Source organism: Myotis yumanensis, unplaced genomic scaffold, assembly GCF_028538775.1.
Source record: "Myotis yumanensis isolate MYYU_CA2020_CCGP unplaced genomic scaffold, mMyoYum1.0.hap1 SCAF_3, whole genome shotgun sequence".
Lineage (NCBI taxonomy): Eukaryota > Metazoa > Chordata > Mammalia > Chiroptera > Vespertilionidae > Myotis > Myotis yumanensis.
This window is the reverse complement of record NW_027223754.1, coordinates 160739100-160759208: the sequence shown is the minus strand read 5'-3', so window position 1 is coordinate 160759208 and position 20109 is coordinate 160739100. Positions and strand designations below refer to the sequence as shown.

The 20109-nt window shown below is 46.1% G+C and overlaps 1 non-coding gene and 1 pseudogene across 1 annotated transcript; one reads left to right on the top strand and one right to left on the bottom strand.

The window, feature by feature from the left end:
* Positions 1-16341, top strand: part of LOC139006414 (stathmin-like) — a 28030-nt pseudogene extending 11689 nt beyond the window's left edge.
* A 2897-nt stretch (positions 16342-19238) lies between these two features.
* Positions 19239-19345, bottom strand: LOC139007722 (U6 spliceosomal RNA). The gene has a single exon (XR_011470888.1). It is a non-coding gene; the product is annotated as a U6 spliceosomal RNA (small nuclear RNA).
* Positions 19346-20109: the final 764 nt, after the last annotated feature.

The window sequence follows — 20109 nt, the reverse complement described above, 5'->3', positions numbered from 1 at the left end:
ACAATGAAAACACAACAATCCATAACCTATGGGACACAATGAAAGCAATCCTGAGAGGGAAGTTTATAGCTCTACAGGCCTATCTCAAAAAACAAGAAAAAATGATAGTAAATCATCTAACTATACAACTCAAAGAATTAGAAAGAGAGCAACAAGCAAAACCCAGAGTGAGCAGAGGGAAGGAGATAATAAAGATTAGAGCAGAAATAAATGACATAGAGACCAAAAAAACAATACAGAAAATCAATGAAACCAAGAGCTGGTTCTTTGAAAGGTAAACAAGATTGATGAACCTCTAGCCAGGCTCACCAAGAAGCAAAGAGAGAGGAACCAAATAAACAAAATCAGAAATGAAAGAGGTGAAGTAACAACAGACCCCACAGAAATACAAATGATTGTTAAGCAATACTATGGACAACTCTACTCCAACAAATTAGACAACCTGGAGGAAATGGACATATTCCTAGAAAAATACACCATTCCAAAACTCAATCAGGAAGAATCTAAAAATCTCAACAGGCCAGAAACTATGGAAGAAACTGAAGCAGTCATCAAAAAGCTTCCAGGAAACAAAAGCCCAGGACCAGACGTCTTCACAGGGGAGTTTTACCAAACATTCAAGGAAGAACTAAAACCTATCCTCCTCAGACTACTACAAAAAATCTAAGAGGAAAGAACACTTCCAAGCTCATTCTATGAAGCCAGCATCACCCTAATACTGAAACCAGATAAAGACAACACAATGAAAGAGAATTACAGGCCAATATCCCTCATGAACATAGATGCCAAAATCCTCAACAAAATCTTAGCAAATTGGATCCAGCTGTACATCAGAAATATCATACACCCTGACCAAGTAGGATTTATCCCAGGGATGCAAGGATGGTACAATATCTGCAAATCAATAAACGTGATAAATCACATAAACAAATTGAAAGAGAAAAAACCACATAGTCATATCAATTGATGTAGAAAAAGCATTTGACAAAATTCAATACCCATTTCTGATAAAAACTCTCAGCAAGGTGGGAGTAGATGGATCATACCTCAACATAATAAAAACCATATATGACAAACCCACAGCCAACATCATACTCAATGGACAATAACTAACACCATGTCCCCTAAGAACAGGAACAAGATAGGGATGCCCACTCTCACCACTCCTGTTCAATATAGTACTGGAAATATTAGCCATTGCAATTAGACAAGAAGAAGAAATAAAAGGCATCCAAATTGGAAAAGAAGAAGTAAAACTGTCCTTATTTGCAGATGACATGATAGTATACATAAAAAACCCTAAAGACTCCTTCAAAAAACTATTAAACTTAATAAATGAATTCGGCAATGTATCAGGATAAAAAATTAACGCCAAGAAATCTATGGCATTTCTATACACCAATAGTGAACTTACAGAAAGAGAGACTAAAAAAACTATCCCATTTATCATCGCACAAAAAAATTAAGATACCTAGGAATAAACTTAACTAAGGAGGTAAAAGATATCTACACGGGAAACTACAGGACTTTGAAAAAAGAGATAGAGGAAGACATAAACAGATGGAAGAACATGCCATGTTCTTGGATTGGTAGAATCAACATCATTAAAATGTTCATACTACCCAAAGCAATCTATAAATTCAATGCACTTCCCATTAAAATACCAATGGCATATTTCACAGACTAGAACGAACTTTCCAAAAATTCATCTGGAATAAGAAACGACCCCAAATACCTGCAGTGATCCTGAGAATGAACCAAGTAGGTGGGATCTCAATATCAGATGTCAAGCTGTATTACAAAGCCACTGTTCTCAAACTGCCTGGTATTGGCACAAGAACAGACATATAGATCAATTGGTCTGAACCAATATGCTCAACTAATTTTTGACAAAGGAGGCAAGAACATACAATGGAGTCAAGATAGTCTCTTCAATAAATGGTGTTGGGAAAATTGGACAGATACATGCAAGAAAATGAATCTAGACCACCAACTTACACCATACACAAAAATAAACTCAAAATGGATAAAGGACTTAAATGTATGACGGGAAACCATAAAAGTACTAGAGGAATCCAAAGGCAACAAAATATCAGACATATGCCGAAGAAATTTCTTCACTGATACAGTTTCTAGGGCATTGGAAACTAAAGAGAAAATGAACAAATGGGACTACATCAAAATAAAAAGCTTCTGCACAGCAAAAGAAACCATCAACAAAACAACAAGAAAGCCCACTGTGTGGGAAAACATATTCGCCAATGTTATATCTGATAAGGGCCTAATCTCCAAAATTTATAGGGAACTCATACAACTTAACAAAAGGAAGATAAACAGCCCAATCAAAAAATGGGCAAAGGACCTAAATAGACACCTTTCAAAAGAGGACATTCAGAAAGCCAACAGACATATGGAAACTTGCTCAAAGTCACTAATCATCTGAGAGATGCAAATCAAAACAACAATGAGGTACCATCTCACACCTGTCAGAATGGCTATCATCAACAAATCCACAAATGACAAGTGATGGCAAGGATGTGGAGAAAAAGGAACACTCGTGCACTGCTGGTGGGAATGCAGACTGGTGCAGCCACTATGGAAGACAGTATGGAGTTTCCTCAAAAAACTAAAACTGGAACTCCATTTGATCCTGTGATCCCACTTCCAGGAATATATCCCAAGAAAACAGAAACACCAATCAGAAAGGATATATGCACCCCTTCGTTCATAGCAGCACAATTCACCATAGCTAAGATCTGGAAACAGCCTAAGTGCCCATCAGTAGATGAATGGATTAGAAAACTGTGGTACATCTACAGGATGGAATACTATGCTGCTGTAAAAAAGAAGGAACTCTTACCATTTGCAATGGCATGGATGGAACTGGGGAGCATTATGCTAAGTGAAATAAGCCAGTCAATGAAGGAAAAACACCACATGATTTCACTCACTCATGGATAATAAAGACCATATAAACTTATGAACAAAAATAGATACAGAGGCAGAGCTGCCTCGAACAGACTGTCAAACTACAGCGGGAAGGCCGGGGAGGGTTGAGGGGCGGCGGGGGGAGGGGGTGAGGGGAGGGTTAAGAGATCAACTGAAGGACTTGTATGCATGCATATAAGCATAACCAATGGACATAAGACACTGGGGCGTAGGGGAGGCCGGGGGATTGTTAAGGGCGGGAAAAAAAGGAGACATATGTAACACTCTTTGTAATACTTTAAGCAATAAAACAATAATAAAAAAAAGAAAGAATGATGTAATTCGGTTTGCATATATGAGGAGGGCCTTGGGAGAGGGAACAGGGTCTCCCTGAAGACTGAGGCAATTCCCTGGGCAGTGGTTGATCCTCAGGACCCTACTGGTTCTGACACTGAGTCTCAGGGTCTGGCACACTCTCTGCCTCTCCTCCATCCCACCGCTGTCGCCCACCACCCCTCCCCAGCTGTCTAGTTGACTGTCATACAGAAACTAGAAGTGACTAGCTGATCTAGTTCTCATGAGTTTATGGAAGGCAGCACTTGGTTCTGTCATTGATAATTTTCTGGATCGTGGTGTGGAAAAGTGTTCTTTGGAATAAACACGGTTCTCTGGAGTTCTCTAGGGACCCAGGAGGGTCAGAACCCAGACTTCTGCCAGTTGTTTCAGCAGCAGTCTTGTGAGGCAGCGGGGAGCAGGGACAGCCTGTGAGCCCTGGCAGTGAGTGCTCCTGGTAGGGTCAGGATTCTGGTAGTTAAACTGTTTGAATGCTGCTTTTTTTTTAAAGCTCCCTGTTTATTCTCCGTTCATAAAATCATGCCGAACATTCCAGGCTACTTGTGCTGTGCTAAATGAATTAAACAAAGTGTATTTTTCCATGCATGAGCCAGGGAGGATTTCACCGGCCAGAATGAGGTGGAATGGCAGTGACATTCTCCAGAACAAGTTATGGGGGCAGATTCTGGCTGCCTGGCCTGGCTCTCTCTCCTCCAGCATAAAACTCTTTTTAAAAAAATACATATTTTATTGACTTTTTTACAGAGAGTAAGGGAGAGGGATAGAGAGTTAGAAACATTGATCAGCCGCCTCCTGCACACCCCTACTGGAGATGTGCCTGCAACCAAGGTACATGCCCTTGACCAGAATTGAATCGGGACCCTTTAGCCCACAGGATGACGCTCCACCCACTGAGCCAAATCAGTTAGGGCCCAGCATAAGTCTCTTACACAATGTTTCTGAGTTTAGAGTTAAGAAAGGAAGACAGTTTCTCTATCCACGGCTTGCTTGAAGGTTCAGTTTTCAAAGAAAGTCAGAGGTATGGCTAAGAGCAAGAAAACTAGCTTTGTTTGAGAAGAGAATTTGTGGACATATTTTGGGTCTGGATGGGGGCTTCTTTCGGCCCCCAGCCTGGATTCCCATACCCATGAAGCAGAATTACCTGGTATTCCCTCCCTTCCCTTTGTCTTAGAATGTTTTTCACTTTGGCCATAGCTAAATGGGTATGAGCTGTGCCTTTCTGGTCCCTGGTTATATCACATCCATGAGAAGCATCTTATCATGTGTCTGGTTCACCTTTGGTCTGTGAAGGTCATTCCCTGTGAGCATTACCTCTAAGTGGCTGGGAGAATCTGGAATTCTAATAGCTTTGCTATGGCTCACTAGGTCTCCTTGGAAAGTCACTACCCCTCCCTTGATATCTGTGCCCTCCTTTGTCCAACAAGTGGGCTTCATTAGATCCCTGGTAAGCCCTGGCCAGTTCCACCACTCAGTGTGTGGGCTGGCCCCCACCAGGTCTCCGAGGGCTCTCTGGCTGGTACAACACTGCCTGAGACTCAGGCCTGGAGCCCTGCCTGGGTGGAAAGTTCCCTTCCCAGGGAAGATTCCAAGTCCGTGCTTTGGACTGACACCCACTACCATCTCCTTGCCCCCAGCCTCAGGATACTTTTGCCTGAGAGAAACACTGGATTAGGAACAGTTTTCTACCATCTTTGTGTGTTTCGCTTCTCCCAGGTCCCAAGATCCACTCTTAAGATGTGGAACCTGCCCTCTGTGTGAATGAGGATCCAAGTCTTTTGGGGAAGGCACCTGCCAGCTGGATCAGGAACTGCATATTGACAGCCACTGGCCAATCTGGGACAGCAGAGGGCGCTATGGGAGCAGCCTGATGGGTCCCAAGGCTTTTCCTTTCCTTCAGAAGTCATCTCAGGCCACCCCTGCCTTCAAACCAGGCTCTACAGCATCCAGCCCATTGCAGCCTCTGCCTTTTAAAAATTATTGTCATTCCACAGTGCACTGTACATAGAAGATATCTGGTGTGTGTTTGTCAAAACAATGACTAATGGGGAGAAAGAGAAATCTTTTCTCGGTTCCTACTTTCTATGGACAAAAACTAGATGCCCCGACCCCAGTTGGTCACACATGTCTCTCTAGCCTTATTGGCATACTGAGGTCTCACTCTAAGGCCTGTTGCTTCCAAGTGGTTGGAGACCATGGGAACAGGCGGTGTTGAGTCTTGACCAACATTCTGGATTCACTGCTCTGGTTGTGTGCTGGTTCTATTCTTTATTTCATTAAAACTTAGGAAGCTCCATCCAACTTCAAAAATATCCCTGAGAAGGACACTAATAGACAAAGGGTAATTAGCCTCCGACCAGGACCATGCATTGGAAAGAAGGTGGGGATGCCCTCCTGCTGTCTCAGAAGGGAGAGTAACCAGGAAACTGAGGCCCTCGAAGGAGTGGGGTCCTGGGCAGCATGTCCTCCCGCTCTCCAGGCAGTTCTGGGCTCAATGTTGGGGTGAGGCCCGATGTGGAGGAATGTGGGACAATGGCCTGAATTCTTCAGTCTGGTCCCTCGGGGGAAGGACTCAGGCTTCTAAGAACGAATGCATTTCAGAAACATACATGTCCTGTTGTTAGGGACACTGACACATTGGTTGTCTAAATTCCATGCCCTCATTGTTACTTCCTAAGGCCAGGCTGCTATAACTCTTATTTGTGCCTTCTAGCTGGCATCCTTGCCTCCAATCTTTTTGCCCGCAATGAGCTTCTGAAAAAAACACATTAAGTCAGGACTGCTTTCACTTTAAAAATCCTTGTTAGCCCATTACCTGCAGGATGAATGCTAAACTCTTAGCATGGCATTAAAGCTGTAAAAAAATTAGCCCCCTTTTAGGAGATTCTGAGAAAATGGGGCAGCTGTAACATAGATTTAGAATTTTCTGAACCTCTGTGTAGGGCTTGGGCGGGGCGGCTCCCAGGGGATCAACAGGGTGGGCGGAGCGAGCAGTTATGGCTGCTCTCAGTCCTGTCCCCAGAGGCTCTGCCTCTCAGTGTCCTAGCAACCGCTGCAAAGGTCAGAGAGAAAGCTGCCCTCGAGATCTGACCGATGCCAGACAGTCCCGTTTCTCCCGTCCGAGTTGGGTCCCTAGAGACTCGCTTGGAACTGGAGCTCAGAGCCTGAGACTCCCTCCCGATTGAAACAGACAACCGCGCCCTCAGCTGCCAGCCCTCTCTGCGTGCACTCTGCACCTTAGTATTTCACTTCCGCACTGCACCTCCTCTGAGTCTCAGTATGCTTTTCTCTTTCCTTCTAGTTGTGGAATTTCCACTCAGCCAGCCTTCCTGTGGTTCTGGGTGATGTCTGTTCCGTCTTTTAGTTGTATTTTTGAAGTGGTTGTGCAAGGCAGCAATCTCCGATGTTTACCTATGCCGCCATCTTGGTTTCCCATTTATTAATATTATTGACTAATAATCTAATACTTAAAAAGATGTTGTGGTTTCTGTGTAGAAAAATTTCTTTAGATTTATTCCTGCAATTTTCACTTTTTGATGCTATTTTTAAAGTAAACATTAAAAACATTTTATTTTCTAATTATTCACTTATCCTATCTAATAAAAGAGAAACATGGTAATTAGCCGTACCTCCGCTACCCTTCCCATTGGCTAATCAGGGCGATATGCAAATTAACAGCCAGCTAAGATGGCGGCCAGCAGCCAGGCAGCTTGAAGCGAACATGAGGCTTGCTTGCTTCAGTGACGGAGGAAGCCAATGTTCCCTGCCTGCCTTGCCGGCCTCTGAGCTTGCAGTTTGAAACATTGTTACAAATATAGAAGCTAAACAAAACCTCAGAAACCTGCTTTCAGCCAGCCGGGATCTCAGAGCTAGAGTTGAAACAGTGTTTCGATTATAGAACCCAAACAAACAAGATACCTGCTTTCAGCAGCCGAGGCCTCAGAGCTGGAGCCAAGCCTCAGAGCTAAAGCTGGCCAAGAATTAAAAAAAAAAGAAAAAAAGGAACGGTTGGGAGCTTCAGTCACCCACCAGCCTGAAAACAGCCCTCAGCCCCTCACCCAGACTGGCCAGGCACCCCAGTGGGGACCCCCACCCTGAAGGGGGTGTGACCAGCTGCAAACAGCCATCAGCCCCTCACCCAGGCTGGCCAGGCACCCAAGCGGGACCCCCACCCTGATCCAGGACACCCTTCAGGGCAAACCAGCCAGCCCCCACCCGTGCACCAGGCCTCTATCCTATATAGTAAAAGGGTAATATGCCTCCCGGCACCAGGATCAGCGTGATAGGGGGCAGCGCCCAAACCCCCTGATCGCCCTGTGGCTCTGTGACAGGGGGCGGGGCCACAACCTCCCTATCCGCCCTGCTCTGTTTGTGACAGGGGAAGGCACCCCAACCCCCCGATCAGCCCTTCTCTGTGCCTGATAGGGGAGAGCTCCCCAACCCCCTCATCGCCCTGTGGCTCTGTGTGTGACAGGGTGCAGCGCTCCAACCCCCGCCCCCCACGGGCCCTGCTCTGTGTGTGACAGGGTAGAGCCATAACCTCTCCATCAGCCCTGCCCTGAGTGTGACAGGATGCGGCACCCCAACCCCCTGATCCGCCCTGCTCTGTGTGTGACAGGGGGCGGTGCCCCAACTCCCCTATCGGCCCTACTCTGTGAGTGACAGGGGGGAGCTCCTCAACCCCCTGATCTGCCCTGTTCTGTGCATGACAGGGGAGAGCTCCCCAACCCCCTGATGGGCCCTGCTCTGTGCATGACAGGGTACAGAGCCCCAACCCCCCTGATGGGCCCTGCTCTGTGAGTGACAAGGGGCAGTGCCCCAACCCCCTGATTGGCCCTGCTCTGTGCATGACAGGGGGTGGTGCCGCAACCTCCCCATCGACCCTGCCTTGAGTGTGACAGGGGGCGGTGCCCCAACACCCCAATCGGCCCTACCCTGAGTGTGAATGAGGGTGGCATCGCAACCTCCCGATCCGCCCTGCTCTGTGCCTGACAGGGGGTGGCACCTCAACTCCCCAATCGGCCCTGCTCTGAGCCCGACGAGGGGCTGCACCTAGGGATTGGGCCTGCCCTCTGCCACCCGGTAGCAGGCCTAAGCCAGCAGGTCGTTATCTCCCGAGGGGTCCCAGACTGTGAGAGGGCACAGGTCGGGCTGAGGGACCCCCCCTCCCAGCCGAGTGCACAAATTTTTGTGCACCGGGCCTCTATTTGTATATAAAAATACAACAGATTTTTCGAAATTGATCTTATATCTAATGACCTTGCTAACATTACCTAAGTCTGACTGCAAGTTTTTTTTTTGCGTTTTCTATACATACAATCATGTTGTAATTGTGTTGTGTGAAAATTACAGTTCTACTTTTCGTTTTCCAATTTTTATACTTTTACAATGGCTAGGACCTCTAGTAAAATATAAACAGACCTGGTGACAGTAGGTCTTCTTTTTTCATTCTTGTTCTCAGGTGGAAAACTTTCAATAATTCATCATAAGTATCATATTTGATGTAGGTCTTTTAAAAAAGATACTCACCAGATTATGAAACCTCTTCTGTATTCCTAGTTTGCTAAAGCTTTTATTATGAATATGAAATTTTATCAGATGCTTTTCTGCATCTATTAAGATGATCATATAATTTCTATTTATTCTGTTAATAGGATGAATTGATTTAAATAATGTCCTGCTTTATTGGGGGTATAATTGACAAACTGAAATTAAATATATTTAAGGTTCATACTGTGATGTTTTGATATACGTATATGTTGTGAAGCAATCAACATAATCAAGCTAGTTAACATATCCACCTCCTCACATAGTTACAATTTTTTGTGTGGTGAGAACACTGAAAATTTACTCTCTTAGCAAATTTCAAGTATATAGGATAGCGTTGATAAGTACAGTCACTAAGCTGTACCTTAGATCTCAAGTAATTTATTTATCCTGCATAACAGATACTCTATACTCTTTGACTAAAATCTCCTGGCAACCACCATTCTACTCTGTGCCTCTATAAGATTGATTATTTTAGATTCCATATACAAGTGAGACCATAGAGTATATATCTTTCTATGTGTGGCTTATTGTTAACTAGAGGCCTGTTGCACAAAGAGATTCATGCACTAGGCCTTCCTTTTCCCTGGCTGCTGGTGCCGGCTTGCCTCCAGCACCCGGGGTCCAGGCCTTCGCTCTGGCCGAGTTCTGGCTAGAGCTGGCTCTGGAAACGCTGGCTTCGCTGCTCCTCTAGCCAAAGAGCTGTGAGGCCTCGCTGCTCTGCTGGCCCAGGAAATGTCAAGCTTCGCTGCTCCGGAGGCCCCGGAAACATCAGGCCTCGCTGCTCTGCTGGCCCCGGGGATGTGAGGCCTTGCTGCTTTGCAGGCCCTGGGGCCATATGGCCTCACTGCTCTGCTGGCCCCAGGCCATCAGGCTTTGCTCCATGGCTTGGAGCTTATGTATGCAAATTAACCGCCATCTTTGTTGGCTGTTAATTTGCATATAACAAATTAGCTGATTAGCCAATGGGAGGCCTAGCGAAGGTACTGTCAATTACCATGTTTTTTGTCTATTATTAGATAGGATGTTTGGAGGATGATAGGAAATTAATTTATTATCTTTAACACTGGTAAATAAAATGACAGAATTGAGCATTTATTTTTCCTACATGAACTATACCACTGGGTAACCAAATAGTAGATGATGGAAGTGTCTCATTTAAAGCATTCCAACTAATAAATTTACAAAAATGTTAGACTGTCACCACTTTGCAAACCCCAATTAATTAATGGTCTGTGACACTGGACAGCAATAACTGCTAACATCACACACCAAAAAGAGAGAATCAGATATTATCTGCTTCTTCTTAAAAGAACATACCACCACCTAGGTAGTTTTACTAAAGGGTCAAATATCAGTCTGACCCATGCTCTGGATACATCTGTCAGTTTGCTGAAAATATAGAGGAGAGAAACATATTGAACTGAATCATGAATATGGAATCAACAAAAATCAAGACTGCTAGAAACTATACAGGTCAAACGTGTATCTGCAGGTCAAATATATATCTCCTCCTTCAATAGATATATAGAACGGAAGAGCAAGGAATAGAAGGGAAATCTTTAGATTAAACAGGGCTTAAAAAGCATCTATAATAAGAAAAGCATAATATGCTAATTAGACCGGACATCCTTCTGGATGACCTTCTGGATGAAGCCAAAGCTGTGAGGGCTGAGGCAAGCTGCTGTGACTGTGAGGGCCATGTCCCTTCCATGAATTTCATGCATCGGGCCTCTAGTCTATATCTATACTAGTAAAAGCCTAGGTGGCTTCTCACCCTCGTGACATCATAAGATCGCCACCCCCACATCGTCACAAGATGGCCACCCCATGTCATTACAAGATGGCCACCCCATGTCATCACAAGATGGCCACCACAAAGATGGTTGCCCCATGTTGTCACAAGATGGCCACCCCCACCTCATCACAATATGGCCACCCCCATGCCGTCATAAGATTGCTGCCACAAGATGGTGGGCTGGGGAGGGCAGTTGGGGTGACTGGGCCTACAGGGGAAGGCAGTTGGTGGTGATTGGGCCAGCAGGGGAGCAGTTAGGGGTGATCAGGTTGGCAGGCAGAAGCATTTAGGGGCAATATGGCAGGCAGGCAGGCGAGCAGTTAGGAACCAGCAGTCCCAGATTGTGAGAGGGATGTCCAACTACCTGCAGTCAGACATCCCCTGAGAGGTCCCAGATTGGAGAAGGTGCAAACTGGGCTGAGGGACACCCCCCAGTGCATGAATTTTGTGCACCGACCTCCAGTTCTAATACATAAAAACCCTGGGTCTGTCATGACCAGAGGCTCGACCAACTGGAAGTCAGTCCTGCAGTCAGCACTGGGTTGCTGTGGTGACCCAGCACTGACTGATATGGCTACAGGAGCAGTGACCCAGCACTGACTGCTATGGCTGCAGGAGTGGTGACCAACACTGACTGCTGAGGGGGCTGCGAATCAGGCCTGGAGAGAGGCCTGAAGAGAAGCAGGGTCTGATCCATAGCCTATGTGGCAGTGTTGATTAGCACTTGCCTCTCTTATTCTCTCCAGGACTCCACTAGGTCTGCTGATCAGCCCTACCTTTCTGATCAAGCTCTGTTGATAGGCCCAGAGACACTGACTGGCATAGAAACTGACCAATCAGCACCAAATCTGGGTGAACTGTGAGGAGCCAATGGCTGCCTCAGAGGCGGAGCTTTTGATGCTGACTGGCATAGAAACCAACCAATAAGAACCAAATTGGCCAGCAGAGGAGGGAAGTTGTGGCAAGGTCAGGCTTGCAGGGGAAGGCAGTTGGGGGCAGATAAGGCCAGCAGGGGAGGGCAGTTAGGGGTGATCAGGCAGGTAGAGGCAGTTAGGGGCAATCAGGCTTGCAGAGAAGGGCAATTGGGGGTGAGATCAGGCCGGCAGGGGCAGGAAGTTAGGGGTGATCAGGCTGGCAGAGGATATTGGGGGCAAGATCAGGCTGGCAGGGGAGGGCAGTTAGGGGCGATCAGGCAGGCAAGCAGAGGCAGTTAGGGGCGATCAGGCAGGCAGGCAGAGAGGTTAGAGGAGATCAGGAAAGCAGACAGAGGGGTTAGGGGAAATCAGGCAGGCAGGCAGAGGCAGTTAGGGTCGACCAGGCAGGCAGGTGAGCGGTTAGGAGCCAGTGGTCTCAGATTGCGAAAGGGATGTCCGACTGCTGGTTTAGGACATCCCCCAAGAGGTCCCCGATTGGAGAGGGTGAAGGCTGGGCTGAGGAAGCACCACCCGCCCCCCGCCCCCCCCCCCCCCACTGCCTTCGTGCACAAATTTCATGCACTGGGCCACTAGTGTATATATATTCTATATAATAAAAGGCTAATATGCAAAATGACTGAACAGTGGAATAACCGGTCGCTATGACACACACTGACCACCATGGTGCAGATGCAGGAGCTGCCCCTGGTGGTCAGTGCACTCCCATAGAGGGAGTGCTGCTCAGCCAGAAGCTGGGCTCACAGCTGGCAAGCGCAGGGGTGGTGGTGGTGGGAGCCTGTTCCGCCTCTGTGGCAGCACTAAGGATGTCCAACTGATGGCTTAGTCTCGTTCTCCATGCAGAATGGTCCTAAGCTGTCAGTCGGACATCCCCTGAGGGCGCTACCAGTCCCATATGTGTGCACACCGCATATATGCGTGCACCGCACAAACATTAGCTGAGTCCATCTCTAGCTATTCCTGGTGCAAATGTGCAGGGTGCCAGCAGGCAGGCATGTGTGCTTCCTGTATGTGGGTGGGGGCCATCCTCCTCCTAGAAGGGGACTCCTCTCCAGTTCTCTCTTGCTCTGCGAGAGTGGGCTGGCTGTGAAAGAGACAGGGAGAGGCAGGGTGCGGATTAATGGGAGTTGGGAACCTGAGAGGGAGACTTTGAAAGGGCAGCAGGGTTCTGTGATCCCTTCCTTAGCCAATTTCCTTGCCTTGGACAAGATTTCTAAGCACTTAGTGTCCTTGAGAATGGTGAGGGAACAAAGTCAGACTTCCCGAAGCACCTCCCAGACACCCGAACTATGCTCTTTTCTTTCTTCCACACATCCCAATCTTAACTCTCAAGGACACTTGGTGCCTTTGCCTCTGATTTATCTTCAAACCTGTCACGCCAACGACCTGGTAGCTGTGGGCAGCCCCCCACCTCCATCTTGTGCTCCCTAATGCAGATCTTCGGAGCGTTTTTTGCCTTCCCTTGTCAGTCTGGGATAGGAGCTCCTGCCAAACCTGGAGCTTTTTGCCTGCACACGTGGCTAACACAGCAGGAGGGGTTGGGGTTAGACTGCAGGTAAAATTTCAGGCTTGGCAGACAGATTTCTGAAGATTAGAGAAAAGCAGGCTCAAGGCCCAGCTCTCGTTTTCCCTCTGGCTCCTTAGCACGGCCTTATCCTTCTCCTCTGCCCCTACACCCCCTAACCAGTTGGCCTTCCCCTCAACGCCCAACACACACTGCACCTGCCTCCTCTGACACCACACTGAGGCAGGTGTCACGTAGTGATACCTGTTTGTGCCAATGGAAGGCATATCTGCTGGAAACCTCACTCCTAACCCCCACGTTCCACACTCATGGGCCCTTTCTTCCTGGCTCTGAGGTTATCTCTGCTAGTCCCCTGCCTGCATGCACAATAGCCTTTCTCGTGACCCCAGCGAACACTCCCCATGCTCCTGGCTCTCCACCCTCCTCATCCTCAGGAGCTTGAAGGTCTCCCCACAGTCCCTCCCTCTACTGTCCCACCTCAGAGATCTGGAGATGAGGCTCCCCCAGGCCAGAGAGAGGATGGGGACCCAGGGTCCTAACCCCTAGCCACACTTGGGAAGCTGAAGTTATAGGGAGAGAGTGAGTACCTTCCCTTCCCCTTCCCATCCAGACCTTGTTCTACCAACCAGCTGGATCAACAGAAGGAACACTCTGTGAGCCCCTCCTGAGAGGCCAGTGTTTTTTCAGGTGGGAAGGCCAGCAGGGCCCTGGCAGCCAGTTGGGGGAAGTGGGGAACTGACCTTGTGGGAATGGATATTCTTCAGGAAGAGTGTTTCCCAGGCAAATGGACATAACTAGGGTTTTTGGGAGTGAAAGAGAGATGAAAAGACAGAGAGAAATATCAATGTGAGAGAAACATATTGATTAATTGCCTCCTGCACGCGCCCTGACCAGGGCTGAGCCTGGTGAGGAGCCTGCAACAGAATTAAACCTGAGATCCTTTGTTCGGAAAGTTGACGCTCTATCCATTGAGCCAAACTGGGTAGGAATCTTTATTACTTTTGTCATTAAGAGGGGGTTTATGTTTAAATTTAGGGCATTTTTGGTCAGCTAGTGTTGAATGATTTGATAGTTTATGCTGCCAGGTTGTACTTATTTTGTAACTTGCAGGTGAGCTGAACTGAGCTGATTGGAGAGGAGAAATAGTGTTTAGGAGTTTCAGTGTTGGAGCTAGTTTTCATCCTATTTATATCTAATTCAGAGCACTTGGGGGGCAACAGTAAACTGATAACCCCGCTGATTCCAGGAGAATGTAAAAAGATTAGTGGTGAGGACTTGCTACTTCATTTTCTTTATCTGAAAATAAGAATTGAATTTTTGGGGGGTCTTTTGTAAGGATTGAATGAGTAAATATGTGTAAAGCATTTGGAAACCTATTTGCACATTTGCTATTTGGAAATATACTTCTTGTTTGCTCCTGCCACGTAGTAGGAGCAATAAAAACCAATGGGCCATATGACATGGCCACTTTTGTAGGTCACAAATGGCTGAATATCTGCAAAGTGGGAGACATCTCTGATGCACGGTCTCTTCTCAGCCATCCCTCCAGCTGCACCTGTGGTTGATCACAGATCAGAAGCCAACCCTCGAAATCCAAAGCGCTGAGCAAAGAGAAAGCTTCTCTGTTTGGGGGCTCTTCCTCTTAGATGTCCCCTCCCCACAGGGGTTGGAGGGAATATTTTCAGCTTACTTTTTCATTCTGTGCTTACTCTCCTCTGGGGGAAGAGTAGATGATCTTACCTTGGACAGCCTGACTGTGGCTTCCCAGCCCTGTCCTTGTTCAGTCCCTGGCTCAGGCAGGTGGGGGTGGGCACAGGGCAAGAGTAGAAGGCGCCTCTGTCCCGAGGTCTCCCATCCAGCTTTAACAGGGAGCCCTGCCTTTGGGCTTATAGCACATCTGTCTAGCCATTAGTAAGGCAGATATTTTGCTTTGATCTCCGTTAGGTAATGAGTATCATGTCATTTCTTATATTGATCTGAACTGGAGGGTCAAAAGGATGAAAATTGAAATTTCCCTAATCTAATCTCAGAAACTCCCCCTCCAATTTCTTCCTGAATGACATTAACTTCCAAGCCCTGTGCCCCCCCCCCCCCCCCCCCCCGCCCGTTTCCAGCTCTGAACACATTTGCAGATTTCATTGCCAGTAGGACAATCACTCTGTTGATCTTCTGGGCACACATTTTTTATTTTTTTAATCCTCACCTGAGTGGGGGGTGGGGGGAGGAGAGAGAGAGAGAGAGAGAGGTATCAGAGAGAAACATTGATTGGTTGCCTTCAACCGGGGATTGAACCTGAAACCCAGATATGTGTCCTGACTGGGAATCAAACCGGCAACACTTCTGCACACAGACTGATGCTCAACCAACTGAGCACTCCGGCCAGGCTGCACACATAATTTCATATGTCCTGGGAGTAGGACAATGTAGATCAGAGGTAGCTCTTGGGTTGGAAAAACTCAGCTTTCCACCTGTGAGTCTTTCTTTCTTTCTTTTTTTTCTCACATAAAAATATTTTTAAATTTATGTAAAAAAATGTACCTCTAACAGGCAAACTACAAACTGGGGAATTTACCTGTAAAATACACGACTAAGAGTAACCTATTAAGAATTCTTACAAATCGGTAAGAAACAAGACAAGCATCTCAAGTCACAAAACACAAAATTAATAAAGAAAATGTGAGAGTGTGGCCAGGCAGCTCGAGCCGGACAGTGGATTGTGTAGAATATATTGCCAGGCTCTTGTCTTCTAGTCACCTGGCTTCCTCTGATACCAGGTTAGAGGACCGGGGGAAGCGTGCTGCAGGCCAGGCTTCGGAAGAATCCACCCCAGAACTCCCCCTTCCCTGCCAAGGAAGGAGGCTCTCCCGGGAGGAAATTCAGAAGAAATTAGAAGCTGCAGAAGAAAGACGCAAGTCCCATGAAGCGGAGGCCTTGAAGCAGCTTGCTGAGCAATGAGAACGGGAGAAAGAAATGCTTCAGAAAGCAAAGAAGAGAACGAACTTGACTAAAATGGCAGAAGGGAAACTGACCCACAAAATGGAAGCCAACAAAGAGGCACCAACGCTGCCGAAACGGAGCGCTGGTGAGAGAAGGGCAAGCACATTGAAGAAGTTCGGAAGAAGAAAGAATCCAAAGATCCTGCTGATGAGCCTGAAGCTCACTCATTTGTTCTGAAAACTGACCCTCTCCCCCTCCCCTTCCTAAAGATCCAAGGACTGCACTGGCCAGTGTCATTGTACTTTTGCCATCCTGACAAATAGTCTAGAAGAGCGGTTCTCAGCCTGTGGGTCGCGATTCCTTTGGGGGTCGAACGACCCTTTCACAGGGGTCGCCTAAGACCATCGGAAAACACATATATAATTACATATTGTTTGTGATTAATTACTATGCTTTAATTATGTACAATTTGTAACAATGAAATTGGGGGTCACCACAACATGAGGAACTGTATTAAAGGGTCGCGGCATTCGGAAGGTTGAGAACCACTGATCTAGAAGTTGATGTGGGACCACAGGTGGATCCAGATGATGTTGTTTTAGGGGATTAAGGGGAGAAAGCATTTCATTCGTTTTCTAAAGTGTTGAGGTCTTTCTAATGTAGCTATTTTTCTTGATCTTTTCTACTTCAGTACACTTGGTGTGCTGGGTCAATGGCTAGTACTGTATTGGCTCTGTGAACACGTTTGTGAAAAGAGTATGTCGTGGCTTCTTTTAAATTGTTAAGATGTTGAATATCAGTTCACTTAAAAATATATGTTTTCATAGATTTCAGAGAGGAAGGGAGAGAGAGAGAGAAACATCAGCGATGAGAGAGAATCATTGATGCCTCCTGCACGCCTCCTACTGGGGATCGAGCCTGAAACCCAGGCATGTGTCCTGACTGGGAATCAAACTGTGACCTCCTGGTTCATAGGTCAACACTCAACCACTGAACAACACTGGCCAGGTTCTGTTCATTTTTAAATCCCAATTCTGTCCTGATATTACCAGATGCTAATGTTCTTGAATGGTTAATAAAACTGCACAGTGCTGTTAATAACATTTAAATATACCAGGTTTTGCCTGTCACAATGACAAAGAGAGGAGAAGAGTGAACATAGCCAGTGGTGGTAAGTATGTAAAATATGAAAAACTGCTGACAATCGTATTGTTGGCAAGATATGAATATGTATCATTTGACTTTACATATTTCTGAATTTCGTCTAAGAAAAATAAAAATGTATAAAGAGCGTAATCAGGGTGAGCAAGTTTTCGCAAACATAAAGTGAGAAAGTCTAAGAGGATAGACAGCAAAACACAATGAATGTTTTACTTTGTATTTATCTGCCTTTCTACAATGTTCTCAGATTCCCTGTGCATTTTTGCTTGTTTTTTTTTTTTTTTTTTTTTTTTTTTTTTTTTAATAGAAGTTAATGGAACTTGAGTTCAGTAGAAAAACTCTAATTTCAAAGCATCACAGTTTGAACTGAATTGAATCATTTCAGGTTAAATGCACCTGTTCAAAATCCAAGTTTGTCATTTTGTTTGGAACAATTTTTGAGAATCAAGTGGTCATGTAAATAAGGAAGCAAACAGGTATAAAACGACAAGAGAGCAATTGACAAAATAACTATGAACTGGCTATTGCAGTATAATAAATAAAATGACAATTAACCCAAATCACCTTTATTTTAGTCTTCCATGCCCCCCCCCCCCCCCCAAGATAAACACGATTAACTTAAAAATGGCATTTACAGTGCCTCTTCAAAGCATTTCCATTCAACCAGAAACTTAGCCTCATGGAATCCAGACACTGAAAAGCATTATATTTTGTTGTCATTATAAGATAAAACAGAATCTAGCATAAGTCAAAGGAAATCACTCATACTTCAGGTCCTTCTGCTCCACGAACCAGCATTGTTATGTGATTTCCATTTAGCAAAATCTTGTATAATTTAGTAATCCACAGAGAGCTCTGGGTCACTGCACAGGGGAGGCCCTCTCCACCCACGGGCAAGAGGGAGGGCAGGTGGGGGGGCTGGCAGTCACCCTCCAATTGCTCCAGTGCTTCTTCCTCTGTAGGCCAGCCATGAAGTGAAGATTGGGCTGCCTCCCACCTCCCCTTCCTCCCTGATTTCCCCTCTCTGCAGCACCCTCCCCTCCCACAGGTCAGGGCATGTAGGAGGGGAGGGATATGTAGGAACAGGACAGGGACAGAGGACGGCACCCACAGTGAGTCCTCAGGCCTCCAAGCTTATTTCCTAAGACCCATAATAGACCCCAAGTTTAGGCCTCCATTATTTCCAGACCAGGCTACCTTGGAGTTTCTCATGGCTCTCTGGCCTCCAGTCTGTCTCCACTACAGCCCATGTTCTGGGCTAATGCCCAAGGAATCCCTGAAGTCCATGCCACGTCTCTACTCAAAGGTCTTTAATGACCACCCATTATCCATCGGATAAAGTGCAAACTCCTTGGCCATGTGTTCAAGGCCCTTCATCTTTCAGACCTCATCTCTGGCCTCTGTGAAGTATTCCCTGCTTGCTGTGGGGTTATATCTGTATTCATGCTATTTCTCTGCCAGGGGTGAGCTTCCCTCTCCACCGTATTCCACATCAGGTGTTACCTCCTCCCTGGAGTGAATCCAACGTTCTCACTATCACTCCTCCCTTGGTTAGTCACCTCACCTTTGTGGTTCCGCAATACATTGTTTACATCTTCATCTTTTCATTATTACATTCCACTGATACTTTTAAAAATTAATTAATTTATTGTCTGAAGTTTTTCATATGTCTCCTTTTTCCCCAACTGACCCCGCCCCCCCCCCCCCCCCCCCCCCCCCGGTCCTCCAAGCCATTCCCACCCCAGGCAAGCTCCCACCACCCCAGTGTCTGTGTCCATTAGTTATGCTAATATGGATGCAAACAAGTACTTTGGTTGCTCTCTAACCGCCCCCGCCCCTGCCATTTGTCTCTGTATCTATTCTTGTTCATCAAATTATGTTGATCATTATATCCCACATATGAGTGAGATCATAGGATATTTATCTTTCTCTGACTAGCTTATTTCGCTTAGCATATGCTCTCCAGTTCCATCCATGCTGTTGCAAATGGTAAAAGTTCCTTCTTCTTTTTTTATAGCGGCATAGTATTCCATTGTGTAGATGTGCTACAGTTTTTTAAAAAAATATGGAACGCTTCACGAATTTTCGTGTCATCCTTGTGCAGGGGCCATGCTAATCTTCTCTGTATCGTTCCAATTTTAGTATATGTGCTGCCAAAGCGAGCACCCACTGCTACTTATTGAGTGTCTGCCATTTTGCAAGTTTTGGGGAGATAGTGGTAAGCAAAATTGCCTGACCCTGGCCTCGTGACCTTTATGGTCTAGTGTTTGTCACACTCTGTTATAATTTTCTGTTTAGATCTATTGCTCCTACTGGTCAATTACCATTTTGGGAGCAAGAGTCAACATTTATTTATCTCTGTATCCCAACTTATTTAGCACAGATCTTAACACTTGCTAAGTGCTCCAGTTTGGGAAGTTGAATGACTCAATTTGCCTTTTCAAAGCTGGCCCCTGGGAGCTTTGTTTACCCTCAGTGGGGAGGGAGGCAGGAGATGGGGACTGGAACTTCAACACTGAGCAAGACAGACCTGGTACCTGCTCTTCCAGGCAGGGTTGTCAGATAAAGTCTCCCAGTTAAATGTGAATTTCTGAGAAGCAGCAAATAATTGCTTTTTGTTTAAGTACAGTATGCCTCAAACAGGGGACATACTTGAAGCATCCATCTTATATAAAAACTGCTGTTTGAAATTTTAACCCTACTGTTTCTGGCTTCTGTAAATGCTTGCTGGCTTAAATTATAAAGAAAATAAGACTACTCCCATTTCAGAGAGGCCATTAAACCTTCTAAATGAAGTTATCAGTGCTGGCGTCAGGCCAAGCCTTTGGTCGAGGTCTCAAAGCGCCAGCACATAGGGGCTCTTTAAGAGCTTGCAAAGGGGACCGGAACAGAACCCCATGTTTGGGAGACAAAGAAGGTAAAATGGTATA